At 47.2% G+C, this 15,138-nt stretch overlaps 1 long non-coding RNA gene across 5 annotated transcripts in view; it reads right to left on the reverse strand.

Annotated features, from left to right (window-relative positions):
• The window catches only part of LOC147582657 (uncharacterized), a 79,731-nt gene that overhangs the window by 38,466 nt on the left and 26,127 nt on the right, over window positions 1–15,138 (reverse strand). For 2 of the 5 annotated variants that reach the window (XR_015249384.1, XR_015249389.1), the window contains 4 exons: window positions 12,881–12,954; window positions 12,156–12,244; window positions 4,566–6,340; window positions 501–2,840 (listed from right to left, as the gene is read on the reverse strand). This is a non-coding gene — a long non-coding RNA (uncharacterized LOC147582657). Of the gene's footprint in view, window positions 1–500; window positions 2,841–4,565; window positions 6,341–12,155; window positions 12,245–12,880; window positions 12,955–15,138 lie in introns of those variants that run through there. The other 3 variants (XR_015249385.1, XR_015249386.1, XR_015249387.1) reach the window with 3 other exon arrangements.

The following is a 15,138-nucleotide window of genomic DNA, read 5'->3' on the forward strand; positions in this document are numbered from 1 at the left end:
TTCACTCCACAATAACAACATAAACAATGTGAGGAATCAAAGGCCTATAAAGGGGTAGACATTTGTTCAAAATCACACAGCCACTATGGGCAATCAATAAGAGAATGACGGACCACCCAATAGAAAAATGGGCCAAAGTTTTGAACAGGCTTGTTTTGAACAAGCCCTTCAATAAAGAGGATAACCAAATGGTCAATAAACATATGAGGTGCCCAAACCCATCAGTCATAAGGGAAATGAAAATTAAAACCATAATATCATATCATTACACAACCATTATGATGGCAAGGATGAAAAATACAAAAAGTACCAAGTATTAGCAAGAATACAGAGCAATTGGAAATCTCATACATTGCTAGTAAGAGTGAGGTTGCTGAAAACGTTTTGGAAAACTACTTTGTATTAGCTACAAATGCTAAATGTATGCCTATTCTATGGCCCAGCAATCCCATTTCTTGGAGCATGTGTAATAGAAATGCAAACATATATCCATCAAGGCATGCACAAGAATGCCATAGCAGCTTTATTCATAGTAGCTAAAAACTGGAAATGAATCACACATCCTTCAAAGGCAGAATGAACAAATAAACCACGGTATACCATAAAATGAAATACAGTACAGCAATGAAAAAGAATGGCCTGTTGTTGCACACAATGTGGCTAAATCTCACATACACAATGTTGAGGGGGAAATGACAGACGTAAAAGAATATGCACTGAATAATTCCATTCATATGAGTTTCAAGAACAAGCAAAATTAATCTACGCTATTAAAAGTTAGGATAGGGGCACCTAGGTGGCTCAGCTGGCTTAGTGTCCAATTCTTGATTTTGGCTCAGATCATGATCTCATGCTTCATGGGATCGAGCCTTGCATTTGGCTCTGTGCTGACAGCATGGAGCCTGCTTGGTATTCTCTCTCTCCCTCTCTCTCCCTCTCTCTCTATCTGTCCCTCCCCAACTCATGCATGCTCTTTCTCTCTCTCAAAGTAAATAAATAAACTAAAAAAAAAAAGTCAGGGTAGTGGTTACCCTTGAGGAGGTAGTGACTGGGAAGAGAGCACAAGGTGGGGGGGTTGGAGGTGCTAATCATTTTCTGTTTCTCTGAGTGCTGGTTACACGGGTGAGTTCAGTTTGTGAAAATTCATCAAGGAGCAGTACACTTTTGTCCACTCTTCAGAATGTATGGTAGAATTCAATTTTCTTTAATTTCATGAAAGACAAAAAATTATCCATCTTGTTAAAGAACTGCAATTAAAAAAACCAAGGCCTTTCTGTCCCAATCAGAAGGTTTTCTACCAAACAAATTCTTCAGCACACATTCAGGGTCCCCTTTAACCGGTTCCCAACAAAGCTGATTGCTTCTCTCTTTCACTTTATTGGAGAATGGAGTCCCGTTGCCTCTCTTATCCTTACCCATGTATGAAGGTAGCTTCCCAGCCTGGCCTGGATCTTTCCCTTGGCAGCTTGTACCACTCTCCCTGCTCTGGGTGGGAGATAGCTGCCAGGATTCCAGCCTCCCTTTTCACCAGCTCTTTCTCTTCTGGAATTTCCTTGAGCCAAATGTTCTTTGAGTCTTTGGCTGGTCTTGCTGAGCTCCTTCCAACTCCTGTTTAATTCCTTCAATGGGTAAAAGTGTTCCAGATTCAGGATGAACAGATGGATGCATGAAAAATGAAATTCACATAGTCATGAAAGCCTTTGGTCCTCATTGCCAAGGTCAGATTATAGAATCCCCTAGAATTCAGGTCATAGTAGACCCTCTACCCCATAGGAAATTTGAGATCATGTGCCCTCAGGGCTCCAGCTGTGGGTGGGCTACACTCAGGGACCCACTCTGTCTTTGCTGGTCTCCTTGAGGTGATAGTATGTTTCTGGAACAATATGTGAAATTGGACTTACAAGTTAGTCTAATGGCTGGGGTGGGAAAAAGCAGTCTATGGCCAGTATCAGGTGTTCTCTGAGGCCAGGACTGGAGGTAAGTCTGAGATGGGTCAGAAGTCCATCCATAGCCCCAGGGGGTAGGTCATAACCACCAACTCAAGTTTCCCTCAGTGAGGAACAGATCAAGCTCTGTGTCAAGACAAAGGTATGCAGATGCCCTGGCAAAAGATACCCAAGCAGCCACCCTGACTCAGAAAGAAGATGTGGGTTTTGGCTGGCAATACTGGTACTTTCTCCCAATATCCAAACTACTTTGTAGTAAACTTTCAAGTCAAGGCACGTCTTTTGGCAATACTCAGGACTTAACAAGCTTCAGGGTCATCCCAAGTTCATTTCAATCTCTTTCTTCTTTAGCAAAGAGCTTACCCTGAGAAACCCTGCTTCCCAGGCCCACCTGACCCTTCCCTTGACCTCAGACCTACCTCCAAGTGCATCCCCTCAGGCCCTCAACACTCATTGTCTCCCAGCTCTCATCATGAGCACAGTGAACCCCAACAATCTCAGAAGGCTTCAGAAAACTTATACCCACAGGTTCTCATGTCGAGGCCATCTACATAGTTTGGGTGACCCTGGACACACTCTCTGAAATAAGGATTCAAGTGCAAGTTTAATCTGGGAAGAAGTGACAGCAGGAAACACTCGCAGGAGAGTTCAGAACTGAAGAAAGAGAGAAAGAATCCCTCCAAATGGGTTATATTATCCAGCAAGTTACCACCGTAGGCTTCTGGAGCTACCCCCATTGTGGAGGCATGGGAGGTCATGCAGAACACCCTTCAGAGTTACCTCAACTGAGGGTGAGGAAACTGTCGAGGTGTCTTTCCTGCTCTGTGGCTCTCGGACACTTCTTGATTGTCCTATACACAGGCCACATGCGCTCCCCAGCCGGAGAAGGAAGTCCTGGGGCAGAGTCACAATGTTCACCATAAGCAGCTTTTAGGGTGCAGAGTGAATGCTGCACGGATGTGGGCACCAGCAGCATCCACTAAGGTCCTCATAATCATATTGCCAGCATCCCTCACGCCAGTGATCACAGAGGACTGATCAAGCACTTGGCCCTATGTATGGCTGTGCCATGGGGACAGAGAAGAAACTCGGGCCCCAGCCTTGGGCAGACAAAGTTCACACCTGCAGCAAGAGCCAACGTCTAACCAGATGGCCAATAGCCCCTGGCCTGACATATGACCTTTACGAACATGCGCTACGTAAGAACAAGTGTAGGAAGAAGAGGAAGAACAGGAGCAGGGGTGCATCTACAAGTTGGCCTTGAGTAATGCACAGAACTGCACTGGCAGAAGGAGGAGAGTAGGCCTGCAGGGTCAGAAGGGGTGAGGGGGTGAGCAAGGCTGGGAACGAGGGTACAGCTAGCTGTGAGTAGGGCTGGCAAGGTAGGTCCAAAGCAATTTAGTCCAGCAGCCAACTATCCGTTAGCTCCCTCTGTGCCCGTGGTGTGGAAAGCAGGAATGTTGGTTGGATTAATTATGCATTCTGCTGTGCTTATCATTATTTATGGATTAGAGGGTAAAGAATCATCAGGCAGTGCCAGAACAGCAAGAATTCAGGAAGTTAGCTCGGATGAAATAAGTGATAGGGATCCATGGAAGCTGGTTGGGCAGGGGAGTGGCCTGATGAAAGAGTTATTCACATTTGTGGCTGTGCCTTCACCAGGAGGAAAGCAGGTGTCTTCCGGGGCCTCTATATTCCTAGTAGAGCATCTCCTTCCGTCCTCCAGAGAGCACTCCCTTCAGCCCATCCTGCATGTCTACCTGAGGGCACTGTCTGATGGGGGAGGGGCTCCCCTGGGCACAGAGCATGCCAAAAGTGCCCCGGGGTTAGCTCCTCAACGGCAGCCCTCACCCAGTGAGGGAGGGCATTGGGGAGCAGTGCTCCAGCCACCTCCCCCCTCAGGGGGATATTCGAGCAGAAGCCCCCAGCAAGACAGGGTTTCCTGAGGGCCCCCACCAACCCGTTAATGCCCTCCACTGGTGTTTTCTCCCTTCCCTGTCTCACCACCCCACTCCTCAGAGTGACTCCTGCCAGAGTCCCCCAAATAACCCCCAAACAACTATCTCAAATAACCCCCTTGGATCCAAATTGTTGTCTCAGGGTCAGGTCACGATACATAGCACGAGACAGAGAAAACATGTGTATGGCACTTACATATGAGAATTGCAAGTAGAAATGTTTAATAATCTTTCTCTGGATCTGAGGGGGCTGGCAGGGAACTTGAGAACAGGAGAAGGGGGGCTGAAGGCAGAGAACTCTGGGGGATAGGTCAAATATTTTGTTTTCTCTTTTTGATGAAGCAACGGTGGTAAAATCAACTCAACAGTTATTCATAAACCACCATGTTAAGGGAAGGGCGTCTTAAACAGATCACTTAAATTGTCCAGGGCACCCAACCAGCCTGCTCATTGAGGCAGAGCATAAGTGCCAGACAGAGATACAGCACCTGTCCTGGTTCCGTCTGTCCTCAGACTCCCATCCTGTCTCCCGGGCACCCATCCCCATTCATGCAGTCACTCAGCTCCCTAACCACGACGCCAGGGAAAGCGACACTAACAGTGTCCTATTGATAACCCCCACTTGCACTGCCACACCCCACACCCAGCTGCTAGCACCCACCTGTTTCCTGACCACTGGAGTCCGCTGTGCTGCCTGTAGCACCGGCTAGACACGCCAAACGCCCCAGGATCGGCTCTCAGCCACGACTGGAGTTGGTGGCTGACGATGCAGCAATCCCCTCGGCTGGGGTAACCTTGAGACATGCACTCTACCCTGCTTCCCAGGGCTTCCTGTAGAGCTGAGCCCCACTGTCCTCCACAGTAACAGACTGAAAACACCTCCTGCAGTGGGCTGACTTCCCTTCTCTGTCTCATTTCCTGCTCCCTAGCCAGTGTTTCCTGGGATCACCTCCCAAGTAAGGTACTTGAACTCTCTCTCATGCTTGCCTGGCTCCTGCTTCTTGGGGAACCCAGCTCAAGGTGAGAGCGGGCAGGTCCCCTCTTCCCTCTGAGTCTGTAGTCCAGGGAATAATATCTTCTGTCCTCTCAAATGAGGGTGCCTGGGACAAGATAGGTTCACTCAACACTTGAACACAGTAAGAGAACTGTCAACATTCACTTGATGATGACAAAAGTTCAAAGCTCACTAGGGGAACATCATAGCTATCACTTTTCAAGTGCTTAATACAAGTCAGTTCATCTCCTTTGAACTGGATGACCAGCCAGTGAGGTGGGATTTATTATCCCAATTCACAGATGAAGATACTGAGGTTCAGAGAGTTTTAGGAACTTGCTCAAGGTCACAGAGGAAGTGATGGTGCCAGGATTTAAATCCCATTTGACCCCAAACTCTGTTCTTATACCCCTATGCAAAACTCTTTCCAAATAAAAAAGCATCATCTTTATATCCAGTGTTGGTTGTATATTGAATTGGGGGGAGGGGGGAACTACCTCTTTTTACCTTGGAAACCCCTGTTTAACTTCAACATTCAGCTCAGGTTTCACTTCATCATGGAAGCGCTCTCTGCCCCCTTCCCCAGTAAGGCTGGGCTAAATGCTCAGGCCCCCACTGGATCCCATGCGCATGCCTCAAACCCTGCTGTGATTCTCCATTTACTTTGCTGCCTACACTCACCTCCCTGCCCAGCTTGAAATGGCTTCAGGAAAGTTCCCAACCGCATGTGCCCAAAGGCCTGGGGCCCCTCAGGATACCAAGAAGCAAGAGTAATAATAACAACAAAAACAACAACTCAATAAACAAAGAAGTGACTATCGTGAGGATACAATGTCTCCCTACACATCTCTGTCAAAAGAAAAAGAGAGCGTCATTTAGTCAACATGCCCCCTTAGCTTTTCTGGGGCTTGTTTTCCTCCTCTGGTCTCAGTGACCCCCACAGCCTTCCACTTCTGACAAGGGGTGCTTCTAGGGGTGTCCTAGGCCTGCTGGGCATCTCAGGGGAGACAAGGAGTGTAAGATCTCCTTCAGGAACTTATCCTAAAGCTCTTAGACATGGCCCAAATGACAGTATGGGCCCAGGTGCCAAATGGATTCAGACTGGGGGAAGTTAGAAAAAGAAGGAATCAGAGCCATGTCTCTGTCTTCCCCTGTGATAAGAATACCTGTGAATGGTCAGGGATAGGGTGGATACTGGCAGGGGGTGAGGAAATGGGAATAGGAAGAGGGCCAGGCTAGGGTGTGAGATCAACCAAAGTGCCAGGGGGATAACTTTGGATCAGTACTGCAGGAGGTCACATCAGGGACAGGGGAGCTGGGATATTGATACCTCGGTCAGTCATTAGTTAAAAGCTGCCCTCGGCGTGTAAATTTCCAACTTACTCGCAGTCACAAGGTAGGTTCCAGCATGAGGGAGCCTGGGAAATGTAGTTCTCTACAACCTAGAGCAGAGACCAGTGAAGGAAGAGAAATGAGTCTGTGAGCAAACCAATGAGAGCCGTGCCAGCTGACCTAGGGGACTCAGTCTGAGACTCATAATGCTTGAAATGTTGTTCCCAATTTCTATTTCATGATTTCAAAAAGATAACTCAAAGCTGGCCAATGAATTCTCAGGATTTCCTGAATTTCAAGCCTGGTTATAAGATTCCAACACAAATGTCACCCTCCACAACAGGACAGCTAGCTCGGCCAGGTGGCATGCACCCGGGAACTTCCAGCCCTGGAATTTTCAGTTCTCTGAAGTCTCAAGGCCTGGCTTCTTGCCACTGGAAAGGAGACCAGGACGAGGTGTTTCGTGTGGAGACACAGCTAGAAGTTGCGGCTGATTATTGAAGAAAAACCAGGTTAGACTGCCTTTGTGGTGACAGAAAAGTGGGCCTTGCTAAAGCTTTTCTAAAAATGATTATAAGCAAAGACATGTCTGGGTTTCCCCTAAGATTTTTCGGAATATCAGTCTCCTAGGATGCAAAGCAACCCAGTGTCTACACACGAACAGCATGCTGGGATGAGAAGAGCTGAGGGGGAGAGGTCACTCTGGAGAATGACAGCAGGACACCGGTGAAAGGCAGGGACTCCCGGTACATCCACAGGCTTTCTGATCATTCCCCCTGCAGGGATCCCCCCCCCCCCCCCCGCCACCTGGTGCCTTCGAGCAAACAGAGACCCCCTTCATTCACCTCCAAATCTTGCTCAACCCGAAACGCCGCGCCAAATGTAGGGCATTTCCCCCACCTCCCGTCAGGCCTCAGAGGTCCCAAAGCTGCCAACTTCTCTGCCACACATCCTCACCCAGTCCCGTTCATTAAGAATTGACCCGTTAAGAGTTGTGTGTGTCTCTCTCCGCCCCTCCCCCACTCATGTTCTCTCTCCCTCTCTCTCTCTCTCTCTCTCTCAAAAATAAACATTGAAAAAAAACAACAGGGGCGCCTGGGTGGCGCAGTCGGTTAAGCGTCCGACTTCAGCCAGGTCACGATCTCGCGGTCCGTGAGTTCGAGCCCCGCGTCGGGCTCTGGGCTGATGGCTCGGAGCCTGGAGCCTGTTTCCGATTCTGTGTCTCCCTCTCTCTCTGCCCCTCCCCCGTTCATGCTCTGTCTCTCTCTGTCCCAAAAATAAATAAAAAACGTTGAAAAAAAAAATTTAAAAAAAAAAAGAAAAGAAAAAAACAACAACAAGAATTGACCCAGACTCTAAGCACTCCTTCCATCCTCCTCACCATTAAAATATAGTGATCCAGGAGACAGTGACCTGTAAACTCTGTTACTAGGATGTTTCAGTTTCCTGGAGCTGCAGGACCAAAGCCAAAGCAATGATGCGGTAATGGCAAGACCTCAAGCATGTGATGAGCCAATGGGAGAGATCTGGGAGGGGGAGGGGGGGAGAGGAAGCCTCTCTGGAATTATCAGTCACCAGGACCAGGGGTTCTAGGACTGGAAGAGCGTAGGAAGTACAGCTCCTTTTTTTTTTTTTTAATGTTTTTATTTATTTTTGAGACAGAGAGAGACAGAGCATGAGCAGGGGAGGGGCAGACAGAGAGGGAGACACAGAATCCGAAGCAGGCTCCAGGCTGTGAGCTGTCATCACAGAGCCTGACGGAGATCATGACCTGAGCTGAAGTCGGACGCCTAACCGACTGAGCCACCCAGGTGCCCCCAGCTCCCTTTTTAATCTCCCACAAGCTCTCTGGACCCAGCACAAATGTCACCCAGACACATCAAGTTATAGATGCTGAATTAGAAGGCTCTGCAATAGGGAGAGATGGGATGGAGACCAGATGTCCAACATCAGTGCCAGCTGGGCAACCAGTAATTAGTGTGAAAATTCCCTTTCCTCAGTTCTTAGTGACTTTTTATTCAGATTAAAATCAAGTCAAGGCCCGATGCAAGAATATCTCTTTATAATCCCAGAGCAAGCAACTCCCTCTAAAGGAATAGCCAGAAAAAATGATTATCTTCATGTTCTGCTTGCAAGGCACATGAATGTCTGAGCTCTGAATGCTCCTTCACTGAACAAGCAAAGGGCACAGATAAACTGTACCTTGAACCACAAGCCATGGCTGTGAGAGTCCCTAGACTGGTTTGGGATGGCCCATATCAGTGCCCACACTATTACCAGCAGAGGCACCAACGTAGGGTATTTTCCTCAGCACCATCACCTCCACCCATCCTGATGGAGTCTTCTCGTCCATCGTCACCACCTTGGTGAGCTTCACCATCTTCTTCCCCTTTATAATGACCAACATCAACACCAAGTCCAGTTCAGTGTCCTCTCCTCTGGGCAACTTTCCCAGCCATCTTTTTAGACACAATTTGTTGTTCCTTCCTCAGTGACCGCCCCCCCCCCCAAGATGGCATACTCCTGTGGAGTACGACTTGTGGGTCAGTCTCTCCTATCAGCCTGTGAGCTTTTCAGACACTGAACTGATTTTCAGTCTTTGTTTCTCTAACATCCAGCAAGTGCCTAGAATACACAATAAAAGATGGAGAGGACGTTTCAACAATAGGGTGCTTAGTTCTGCTTCCAACTTCCACTTGCCTGGTCTACACAGCTCTAAGTGAATTCATCCCTTCCTCCCTACAGCCCCCACTACAGCTGTGGGCCTCAGAAGAATCGTTGTGCTCATAGGTCCCCTCTTCTGCGTCTTCCCACCCCCCCACCCCCGGCAAGTGGCCAGTTCAAGAGTTACTGGAGAAGAAAGGGCAGCCATCGCTGGTATTCGAGAATAAACACCAACAAGACTTGATAGGCATAGAAAATGGCAATGAGAGTGGAGCCAGATGATCTCAAATGAGGCTGCTGCCGCTGACCGACAGGACAGTCCAAAAGAGACCTGAGGACAGGAGGGAGGGAGGGATGAATTCAGTGAAGGACAAGATGTCTATAGGAGGTCAGCAGTGTTTAGCGGGAGATTCTGGAAGACCAATGGAAATACAGGACACAAACCTACGGGAAGTGGTGTACCTGAAGCTGGACATGGAGAATTTGGAGTTCCCCCACGCTGAGGTTGAAAACTAAGGGCGTACAAGATCATCCATCCGAGAGGTCCAAGGACAAGACAGGGTAAAGAGCAAAGAAGAACAATCAGCCCAAGGCTGGGCTTTGGACGCACTATCATGTATTGAGGGCAGGCCATGGGGTGAGGACTCCGGGAATAAGTTGGCCTAACAGGGCCATATTTGAGCCTGAAGCAAAAGGGAAAATCAGCCATGCTGATCCTGCCTTTATTTAACATTTTAATATTCTATTCATCGTGGATTTTTGTATTTCCATTCTTTTAATATTTCATGAAAATGTTATCTTGAGAGATAGGATCGAATGGAGCCGTCCAGCAATGTCCTCCTCAAGGAAAAAAAAGAGACCTGTGGCAGCTGAGTCCCGTGGCCAGAGCCCAAGCACTGGATTCCACCGGCCAGGATCAAATCCTGGCTCTGACATCTCCTAGGTGCATGATCTCAGGCAAGGCACTTCTCTTCCCTATACTTGGCATCCTCACCTGGAAAAGAAAACCTTCCTCGTGAGGTTATCACAGTGCCTGTCTTACATAGCGATCCCTAAAGAGTTGTATGCACCCCCGGTCCTTAAGGTGCTAAGGAGGGAAATGAATAGACTGGACAATGGAGGAGATGCTAGGAGTGATGAGTCCAGGGAGGACAAAGAGGCAGTGCAGCCTGGAAACCAGGCGCCTTCTTCTCCACGTCTGACAGATGGACAGAGCCAGACAGAACTGGAACACTGCATCCACTGTCCACATTTTATATGTTGCATTACACTCTATTTTTTAATATCTGTGACTTCCTTCCATTTGTGTGGGGGATGGAGAATGAAAACCTTCCCACCAGGCAGGAAAGGCCCAGTGCTCAGAGCAAGCTGGAGCCTGGCCGCTATCTGACCCAGTCCGTTCTCCCTCCCCTGTCCTCCGGAAGCATTGTCACAGACCCTTTGATCAGTGCCCTCACGGTGACAATGCACAGCCGCTGTGTGGCTCCCGGAGGACTGGGGACAGTCTGGGGTGGGGAGGGGGCTCTGCCATAATTTCCTTCCCAAACCTTTTTTTTTTTTTTTTTTTTTTTTCAGAAGCCTGTAACTCCCCAGCATGTTTTTCCCTGGTGGAAAATGTCCATGTTTGGTGTCTGCCCAAAGGAGAATCTCTATGGAAAGTTTGAGAAAGATTCCCTCTGGCTGGGAATGTGAAAAAAAGCCCGTGCCTTTCCCATTTGGAAAAAAAAGGAAAGAACATACTTGAGACGTGGTTATTTTTGTCTCAGATTCAGAAGGAACTGACTTGGACAGTGCTCACTTGGCCTGCATTCCCATCGCTTTGTTGGTAAAGGCAGATAAACTAAGCCACACGGAGGTGATGCCGACCCCCAAATGCTCATGTCTCTTCTCAAGAATCTTTTTTGTTTTGCCCTTTTATTAGATACAGCCCAGAAATAACAAAGTGTGCAACTCTTAGGAATCTTACATCTACAGCTTGATGAATTCTTACATGGGCGTATAACCATATAACCACCGCCCAGATCAAGATATATAAAACATTTCATGGGGCGCCTGGGCGGTTCAGTGAGTTAAGCATCTGACTCTTGATTTCAGCTCAGGTCACGATCTCATAGCTGTGAGATTGAGCCCCGCGTTGGGCTCTGCACTGAGCCTGGAGCCTGCTTGGGGTTCTCTCTGTCCCTCTCTCTGCCTCTCTCTCGCGCGCACACTCTCAAAATAAATAAATAAACATTTTTTTGAAAGCTATAAAACATTTCCAGTACCCCAGAAGTCTCCTTCCAGCCACTTCCCAGTCAACATTCTCACTCTAAAGCTAAGCAGTTAGTTTCGCTTATTCTTTTTTTTTTTTTTTTTTTCAACGTTTATTTATTTTTGGGACAGAGAGAGACAGAGCATGAACGGGGGAGGGGCAGAGAGAGAGGGAGACACAGAATCGGAAACAGGCTCCAGGCTCCGAGCCATCAGCCCAGAGCCTGATGCGAGCCTGACGCGGGGCTCGAACTCACGGACCGCGAGATCGTGACCTGGCTGAAGTCGGACGCTTAACCGACTGCGCCACCCAGGCGCCCCTAGTTTCGCTTATTCTTAAATTCCATGGAAATGGAATCATCCAGTATGTATGCTTGACTTGTCATTTCATTCACTCAACATAACGTCTATGAGATTCATTCATGCAATCACATATCATATCAGTCTGCTAGGGCAGCCGTGACGAAATACCACAGACTCAAGGGCTTAAACAACAGAAATGTATTTTCTCACAGTTCTGGAGGCTGGGAGTCCAAGATCAAGGTGAAGCTTCTCTCCTTGGCTTGTAGACCGCGTCTTCTCCCTATGTCTTCACGCGGTCTTCCCTCTGTGCGTGTCTGTGTCCCAATTTCCTCTTTTTACAAGGACACCAGTCATACAGGTTTAGGGGCTATCCTGATGAGCTCAGTTTACCTTAATTGCCTCTTTAAAGACCCAGTCTCCAAAGACAGTCACATGACATACCAGGGTATAGGACTTCAACATACAAATTTGGGGAGGGGAACACAGGTCAACCCATAACACATATTATACTGAATGCTTGGGGAGTTTCTTCTATTGCTGAGTTAGATCCCACTGTGTGATTCTACCACAACTTATTTATTCATTCTTTTATATCAATAGACACTGGAATTATTTCCTGTTGGGGACTATTGCAAACACTGCTGCCATCGACATCTCTAGTACATGTCTTTTAATGAACATAGGCACTCATGTCTGGTGCATACGTACCCGGGCGTTCAGTTGCTGCGTCATAAAGTATGGGTGTGAGTAGCTTCAGCAGACACTGCCAGACGGTTTTCCAGCGTGGTTATAAAAGGCTTCACAAATTTAAGAAACAAAACAGATGAACATAGGGGAAAGGAAGCAAAAATAGGATGAAAGCGAGGGAGGCAAACCTTAAAAGACTCTTAAGTGCAGAGACTAAACAGCGCTGCTAGATGGGGTGTTGGGTGGGTGGGGGGATGGGCTACATGGGTGACGGGCATTAAGGAGGGCACTTGTTGGGATGAGCACTGACTGGGCGTTATAGTTAAGTGTTGAATCACTAGATTCCACTCCTGAAATCATTATTGCACTGTATGTTAACCCATTTGGATTTAAATTTTAAAAAATAGAAATAAAGGGGCGCCTGAGTGGCTCAGCTGGTCGGGCGTCTGACTTCAGCTCAGGTCATGATCCCTCGGTTTGTGAGTTCGAGCCCCGCGTCAGGCTCTGTGCTGACAGCTCTGAGCCTGGAGCCGGCTTTGGATTCTGTGTCTCCCTCTCTCTCCACCCTTCCCCCACTCACACTCTGTCTCTCTCTTTCTTAAAAATAAACACACATTAAAAAAATTGGAATACAAATAAAATATAAATAAATAAAATGAAAAGACTACATATTGTATGATTTCATGTATATGAAATGTCCAGAATAGACAAATACACAAAGCAAATTAATGGTTGTGGTAGCTTACCTAGGGCTGAGGGCAGGGGCTGGAGAGTGACTGATAATAGGTGCGGGGTTTCTTTTCGGAGTGATGAAAACATCCTAAAATTAGATGGTGATAGTTGCATAACTCTGTGAACGTACCAAATAAAAACTTCTCTTGTGTGCTTTAAGTTGTATAACATGTGAACTACATCTCAATAAAACTTGAGATGCAAAAAAAAAAGAAAAAAAGCTCCACACCTTTGCCAACGCCGGTAATTAACACACCCTTTTATTTTAGCCTCTCAGAGAATCTTAAAAATCAACTTTCAAAGCAAGTTCAGCTGCAAAATCTATGCTCCTGGGAATCAGGGAGTGCATTTGCCATACATATGTGTGGATAACCCCGATTTCTCTTGTGCCTAGAGCTCTGGTCTCCTGCCTCCGCCCGACTCCTGCTCGGGAGTCTTGGGAGTTTTAGTGGGATGTGTCCCCAGTTGGGACTGGCACAGCATAAGATCTGGGGGAAGCCTAAGGCCAGTGAGTAACTGACTGAGGGAGAAGGAGAAGGAGACAAAAGCAACGAACAAAATGCAGTCTAAAGAGTCGTTTCTGGCCACCTGGGGAACGAAGGCTGTGTTTGCACCACAGAGAGAGCTTCAAAGAGCCCCTGCAAGACCGTCTGTTTCCTCACTGACAGTTGCAGCCAGCCTTTCGTGAAAAGGAAATCCTCAGAATCCCTCACATCCGGGAGCACGAGGAGGCTTCTCCGCGAACACCCTTCAAAACAGTGGTCACCCTGAAGGTGCTGGATTCAGGACGGACCTTCCATCCACCTCCCCCCACCCCCCCTGCCTATTCCCTCCCCTACCTTGCCTGCCCTAGTGCTGGAAACTGCCACAGAGCAGCAGTCCCCTACATTACAGCATTTGCTTTCCTGGTGTCTTCAAACCTCCCAAGACCGTCCAGTCAGAGAAAGACAAATAACCATATGATTTCACTCATATGTGGAACTTACGAAAAAATAAATAAATGAGCAAGGGGGAAAGAGAGAGAGAGAGAGAGAGAGAGAGAGAGAGAAATCAAGAAAGAGACTCTTAACTGGAGAGAACCAACTGCTGGTTACCAGAAGAGAGGTGGCAGGGGGGTGGCAGGGTGGGTAAAACAGGTGATGGGGACTGGGTGACGCACTGGGTGATGCACTGGGTGACGTATGGAAGTGTCGAATCTCTATATCATATGTTTGAAACTCATATAACACGGTATGTTAACTAACTGGAATTAAAGTAAAAACTTATTTAAAGAAACACACACTCTGAAGACCACCTAGACCTGAAGGGAACAGGAAGATAACCATGTCTTATCCAGGTCCCAACATGCGAGCCTGGACCCTCAGAACGGGCAGGAAAAACATAAAGCGAATCCTTATCTTACTCCTTGGACCAAAATAAAATCCAGTCGAAGCAAATATTTAAGTGTAGAAAAGAAACCATGAAAGTATTCGGAGGCAAGAAATTAGTAAATGTGCTTATAATCCTGGACTGCAAAGTCCTTTCTAAATAAGAAAAAAACCCAGAAACCATTAAGGAAATGATTGCTACCTACAACCACATAAAAGTTAAAATTGTTTGAGGGATGAAAAATACCATCCAGAAAGGCAAACGATAAACAGCAGGTGGAGGGTGAAACTTGCAACCCATCTGTCAAAGGCTAATTTTCTGAAATCACACACACACAAAACGTTTTTGTATTCATTAGAAAGGGCCTAACAATCCCACAGGGGAAAAAAAATGGAGGAATGGATGAAAACAGGAGGTCACAAAAGAAGAAATCCAGATGTCCAATATACATAAGAAAAAAACGCTCCACCTTAATCATAAATAAGTAAATGCAAGTTGAAACTGTAAGATACCTTTTCAAAACTGATCGTACTGTCAGGATTACAAACAGGTAACAGCAGCCATTTAGTGAGAGTTTGGGGAAACAGGCATGTGTGTGCACTATTCGTGGGCACGTGCACTGACGGAGCCCTTCTGCAGGACGACCATTCTCTACCTATTTGATCTGTTATTGTCACGTTCTTTTGCAAGATGGCTGCCTCTGCTCTAGGTACCATCCAGAGGCCAGAAGAAGGTAGAAGATTTAATGCTAGGGAATGCTCCTCTCCTGCCTGTCTCTTACACTCATTGGCCAGAACTGTGTCACATGAGACCGCTCCACCATCCAGTTACAAGAGTTTCTGGGAAAGTGAGTATCTAGCTAAAAAGAAACATATTACCACGATTGCCTTAGCCGACCATGATT

This window comes from Puma concolor, chromosome A3, assembly GCF_028749965.1.
Source record: "Puma concolor isolate L17-30 chromosome A3, mPumCon1.1.hap2, whole genome shotgun sequence".
In the NCBI taxonomy this organism is placed as follows: Eukaryota; Metazoa; Chordata; class Mammalia; order Carnivora; family Felidae; genus Puma; species Puma concolor.